Genomic DNA, 6,415 nt, shown 5'->3' on the forward strand with positions numbered 1-6,415 from the left:
TCAGACACCTGCTGCAAACAGAGGCTGCAGATTTAGGGTGCAATTAAAATAATGACTGCCAGAGGGCAACGTCCCTGACAACTCAGAGCTTAGGGTCTGCCTTGCAGTCCTCCCTCCCTCCAGCCTTGTTTCCATTACCATAACAACATCTCTGTTTACTGCTGGTGTCCGCAGTCGTCTAACTGCTAGCATGCGAGTGTCTCAACTCATGTAAGCCCCTTCCTCAGCTGTCTTTTGAATTTTCCGCTATTTAATCCCCAGTTGTCAAGTTGGCCCTGGATTGGACAATGGTAGGCTGCACAGTCACCTCTGAGAGTGAAGGAAGAGATGTCAGTCCCTGCCCGAGACTCTCAATCTGCCCCACTATGGTACGGCCATGAGGGTCAGTGCAGCTAGGTTTGGTGTGAGACCAGCCTTTGAACTGAATCAGGAAGCAGCCACTGGTAGTGGTAGTGGGAAAGCTCCAGGGTAACCAAAGGGTGTATCCTACTCCTGACCCCGGAGTCTGGGGTCTGATCGGTAGAGGCGGGACACTTCCTCGTGCCCCAGAAATCCTGGGGATGCTCTTCAAGCCTCCTGCTCCCTTCCTGCAAACCCAAGGGACAAGCGATACCCTCATCTTGCACTGACCTGCTCTGTATCCATTGTGTTTCTGTTCATCCATCACTGCCAGGCTGCTCTCAAGGACAGTGAAGTGAAGCTGGGTTTCTGCACCCTGGGTTATCTGGAGTTTCTTCTCTGCTGAAGACATTTAAGTGGTTGGGAGAAGGGGCAATTTCTTGTAACATCACTCTGTCCCATCTCTCACTGCTTCCTGCAAAGAAACTGTTGGTTCCATCAGAGCTTCCCATTCACTTGTTCTTTGCTGTCCCATGAAGTCTGGGCTCAGCTTGTAGTTCCTATAACTGCAGGAAAACAAATACATCCTGCACTTACAGCCTAGGGCTGTGCCTGAATTTCCCCGGGCCCTGAGTTTGTTGTTCCATTATTCCTTCTCTGACAGCTTTGCCCCTGCTTGCTGCCAAAAGGCAGAGAAAATGGGATCTTATGGTAATTAACAATCCAGGTCAAAGTCTTGTTTGAACACAGTCAAAAATGGTCTGAGAAAAGTCAGGAAGACTGTCAAACCGAGCTGCTTTTAGACCCAGACTCGTGCAGAAGGTGGACAGACAGCAGGACACTGACGCCACACCTGCACTGCTCTAGCTTCTCTGCAAGGCACAATGACAGAATTTATTCTGTCCCTTCAGCCCCATTCCCCTGTCGTATCTCCCCTGCCCTTTTTTCTCTTTCAGGTACAGGGTCTGTAGTCCTTTCGAGGGGTTTCTGTGCAGGTCTGGCTGAGAGGCTGCCGTGTGTTTTTCATTTTGATAACTCCCCTTTGGTGTCTGTTATCACCCAGGTCTCTATTAAGATTTATTCCTGTTATTGTAGCAGTCATTTCCCCAGTACATGTGCATTGTATTTGGAGAGAGTCATAACCACTCTCCACATCCAACAGATGCTGTAGTCAGAGCGACTCCTGCTTCCATTTACCAGACCTTTCTACTAATATGGGATTTCACTAATAACCACAAGTGCTGTTCGCTCCCAAAGATTTCCACACTGTCATTTCTTGACTGTGTTTGTGGCAAAACACCCATCAGCACACTAGTTCCTTGCAAAGCAAGGGCTTTGCTTGGCTTTGCTCTCACTCTCAGTGGGAAAAAGTGGTGAGAGACTCTCACTCCCGGTGGCTGGAAGGCTGAGCAAGGATGGGATGCGTGGACCTGGGTTGGGCAATGGCCAGTGTGAGAGCAAAAGGCTGGTTCCCCTCACTGGTAGTATTTAATGAGGGTCGATTGGGGAAGGGATCTGCTAGACCTGCTATGTGGATTTAAGAAGGGGCCAAGGTGTTTTGCATGCAACCAGGAGGGGTCAGGCTTGGCTGGCGTTGATTTCATGGTGCAGTTTGACTCTCCACCCTCACTGGCTCTGCCTGCCTAGTGACACTGAGAGCAGGGACTGCAGCAGGAGCTGCCTTGGTGCATGAACAAACACGGGGCAAACATCCCGAGGACAAAACAGCATAGGCTTTTCCCTCTGAGACAGCAGCTTTGCCTGGGAAATCCCTCCCTGCCTTTGCTGGTGTATCTCAAAGTTGCTGGGTAAAACCAGTGATAGGGCAGAACAAACGCAGTAACAGGTCAGAACAGTGCTGCAACAGTGCAGTGGTGAAAATCAGGGCATGAAATGGTTTGATTTGGTCCCAGTATCAAAGCACTTGGGTGCCAGCCAGACTAAAATCATGGTTTTTTACTCCCAGTCTTTGCGCCAGGACGTGGGCACAGCCAGGAGCCTGCAGGCCAAGTGGGCATCCAATGAGCCCCAGCAGCACTGCCAAGATGAGTGAAGGGGTCTTGGCAGTGGTCAACCCCACCACAGCTCCGCTTCTTGGCAAGAGGGTATGAAAGCTGAACTGTGGCCTGGTGGCTGCTTTGCTCTGATCCCTGTCACAGGCAGCAGCACAACTTGGGCTCCCTGAGTGAGGCAGCCCGATCGCAGCATCCACAGACCCTTCCAATTCGCCCCTCTTTCATCACATAGAAGTTTGATCGGCTCGTACAGAAGAAAGGAGCTCCGAATGCTTTCCGGGCCTAATAATATCCATCAAAGCATTTCCAGGGCTGAGGCGAGGATATACACTGCAGCACACAGAGCAGGAAATGGGCTCGGGTTTTCCAAAGCTGCCTCTTCCAGCCAGAGCAAACCACAAGATCACGGGAGGACAAGAGCACTGTGCTCGTGGCTTTGTTTTCCCCAGAAGGAATTGATTTGATGAGAAAGGAAATTGGTTTTCTTTAATCTGCCCTTGTGCTAATTCCGCAGAGGAAGGCGTGAGTCGGGTAGCGCTGGCAAGGAAAAGATCAACCTCTGCATCGACAGTTCCCAAAACAGAACCACCCCTCCGTGCCAGTCATTTTGTGCTGTTTGCAAGGATGGTAGTGTTTCCCAGGCCATGACCCATGGGAAGCACTCCTGGACCGCAGCGAGCTCTGTGTGGCAGAGGAGGAGAGCTGTTGCCTTCAGGGCCGGTGGCAGTGGGGCCCCGCAGAGCCCGCAGCCAGCACAGCTCGGGCCCCAGGTGTGTTACAGGTCCCCTTACAAACACATCTTCCTCAGATGACAGGGGTCCCACTACCGCTTCACCGCAGCCAGATTTTCTCCAGCAAAAGCCAGGAGGAAGGAAACAACTTCGCTGCTTCCCATCTCTGGGGAGTCTGTGCACCTTCACATCTCTTTTCCAAACCCTGTCTCTGAGCCCCGTAGGACAACGAGGAGGATGTTCCTCATGCATCAGCCAGGCATGTGAGAACAGTTCAGATTCGACCACCCTTTTCCTTTAAAAACATTATAATCACAAGATATGAGAGAATCACAAGAAATGTATAAAGTCCATGGAAACGTAGATTCCTGACTTGTTCCAGGCTGGCATTTAAACTACAAAGGGGGGAAAGAAATTGATGAGTAGGAAGAACAAGAGCTAATTCAGATGCCATCAGAGAAGAACTAGAAATGGTGCAGTGTTATTTTATACAACGAAACCTAAAAATAAATAAATTATACAAAACCCTAAGCCAGGATTATCCTGGATCCCTTTCAATGCCAAACAGCTTTCCCAAGGTGACTAAACATCATCACTGTTGCTTGTATAAAAGGACACTGAGATGCAACTAGCAAAGGGAATTAAATGTGCCAAGTGATCCAGGACACTCCCGTGTTGAACTGGTTTGAGGCATCACAGAGGGAGGGAGTGGGAGCTCTGAGTATTGCTCCGCTCTGCTCTGCTTCACTATGCTCAGTTAATTTAGTAACACACCACTGCCTTTAGCAGGGCTTGTGCAGGGACTACAAAGCCTATTGTAAGGGCTTCCCAGAGTCTAATAAGTGCTTGCCCCTTCCTTTCAGTGAGATGCCTGTTAAGGGATGCCAGGTTTCCATCCAGGACTCTGCAGGCAGGAGGACACGGGATGCAGGGCACGTCGTGCCTCTGGCATGCTTGTCCCTGTGCCTGGCAGGCCCCAGCCACAGCATCTGCCCACTCCAGCAGATACAGCCTGCCTGTGCCAGCACCCACGGCAACTCTCTGCCAGGTGGACGGGATGCTGGAAGCAGGAACCAGGGCAATGGCCTGACATCCTCACATTCCTTGTACCTGGGGAGAGGGCTCTACTGTCAGTAGTGTTGGTGTGGGTTTGCAGGCAGGCAGAAGGGTCTCCTGTCTCTCCTGCTCCACCGCAGTGCTCCAAAAAGGGATGAGGTGTCCCTTAGGGCATGAGGAAATAGCAAATGGAGCTGAGAACAATCCACAGGTCACAAAATCCCCTTTGAACAGGCACGTCCACACATGGGTAAAGAGAGAAGGAAAGAGAAAGGAGTGGAGCAAGCTGGCAGAAGCAACACTGCTTTTTTTGAAACGTGGCTCCAGGAAGGGTCCTGGGCTCATCTTCTGGTCTAGTCTGTACCCACAGAGACGGCACTCTCCCATACAATTTTATCATGCACGAGCTGCCTCCAGTGACAGTGCAGAGCCTGGTGCCTCCCAGCTGGACGCGTTCCAGAGGATACAGCTCCAGCATTGACGCAAGAAGAAAAATCTCTGGGATAGAGTTAGTCAGGTTTTATGCTGGATTGGATTTGAAGAAGCAGCTGACATCAGCTGAAGCATCCATTCCTTTTGGTGGTTGAACTAAGTTTGCAACATATCCAATTAAATACCCAGCAATGCAGGGAGAGAATCTATCCCCATGGGAGCCCTGTGGATTCTGCAGCCTCCTGTTTGTGTGCTGAGCCCTGCAGGTTTGTGTTTATGTTAATTTGTTTGTGCTAACATGCTGTGTTGTGTTAGCAATTGATATATAACATCATCTGCCTCACCAAAATCCCATGAAAACATGCAAGCTCCAGAACAAGTGATGGTGAGCTGTTCTTTGCTGTGAGAGGGGAAAAGGTGGAACAAGAAGGAATGTCAGGGTATGTTACTGGCATAACAGAAAAGGGAAAAAGTCCTGGCAAGGTAAAAATCCTTACAGGATGGTTTATAACAACTGCAGGCAGGGAGCTTTGGGGGACACCTCATTTCTGATGGTGACTGAGCTCCACACAAGGGAGCTCAGTCCACACAAGGACTGTGCCCACCTAACTGCAGCCCCATGCAGGGTGACACCATCTGGACCACCCTGCATGGAAGCAAACCCCGCTGCAGTCAACCTGCGTGGCCACAGCAGCTCCACCAGCGCACAGTGCCCATGTGGGTCAGATTTCAGTGACTGCATCCACAGGAGAACCAGGCTGCCTTTAGCCAAAATAAATGTCTGCACAGGGACTGAGGGAGTATAAACCATAGGTGCAACAACTGAGTCGTGGAGAAATGCCTCTCCTTCCCTCTATCAACTCTGTTGCAGCTGGATGGCTTGAAAATTACTCCCCCTCCGCAGAAAGGTTCCAGCAAGAAGCAGCGAGGTGACTGCTTTCCCTTTGGGTGCAGCACAACAGCAGTCTTCCTGCGCTCTGTGGGGCTCCTCACTGCTCTTCCCAAAAACTTGTTCTGCAATAACGAAACCCTCTTTGAATGAGCCGTTTGTGGCACCTCAGTACTGAAGGGGAACCTTCTTTCAAACTGAAAGCAACTCATTTCCCTGTAGCTGCAGCCCATTTCCCTGCACGGGCAGGGAGCGCAGGCAGTAGTGCAAGAGCTTCCCCCTCCTCACCAGGCTGTGAGTGGGGAAGGGGCCAGGCTGGAGAGGACAGACACAAATTTGTTGGTGCATATCCAGTGTTCACCGTGTGTGTGTCAGCTCCAGTCTGCAGAGCACTACCCTGTTCAGAGCTTTTTTACAGCATTAATGAACATTCATGAGGACAGGAGTGGCAGAGAGTGGCCCGGTTTTGGAGGCAGCTCCTGGCACACTCAAAGGCAGAGCTGGTGCTGGCTCTGGGGGAGCTGCAGGCAACGACCCCAACTGCCAGGCCACCTTGCCCAGGCCACCCTGGAGCTCCCAAGGGAATTCTGCACTCTGGGGCCGAGTGGGGGTCCCAAACCGTGGGCCACACGGGGCAGCTGCCCTGCAGCACGATGTCTCACAAGGAGCACAAGCAGTTGGGGAGGAGGGGGGAAATACGGGGAATGGGAGAAAGAAAAGGGAGAAGCTCCGCTGGCTGTGTGCTGGGGGAGACTGGCTGACAATTTTATTTCTGAGAATTTCCCCATGCGTGATCTCTCCATTGGGGTCTGCAGGCAAGTGACCCCATAAAAACAGCCCAAAATCCCCGTGGCAAATAACAGGAGCCAAGGCTGGCACGCGGGAGCCAGTGGGAGGTGTAGGGGCTGTGGGATGCACAGGAGCCACAAACGGCTGTGGGGTACCCTCTGCGC

Source organism: Cuculus canorus, chromosome 17, assembly GCF_017976375.1.
Source record: "Cuculus canorus isolate bCucCan1 chromosome 17, bCucCan1.pri, whole genome shotgun sequence".
In the NCBI taxonomy this organism is placed as follows: domain Eukaryota; kingdom Metazoa; phylum Chordata; class Aves; order Cuculiformes; family Cuculidae; genus Cuculus; species Cuculus canorus.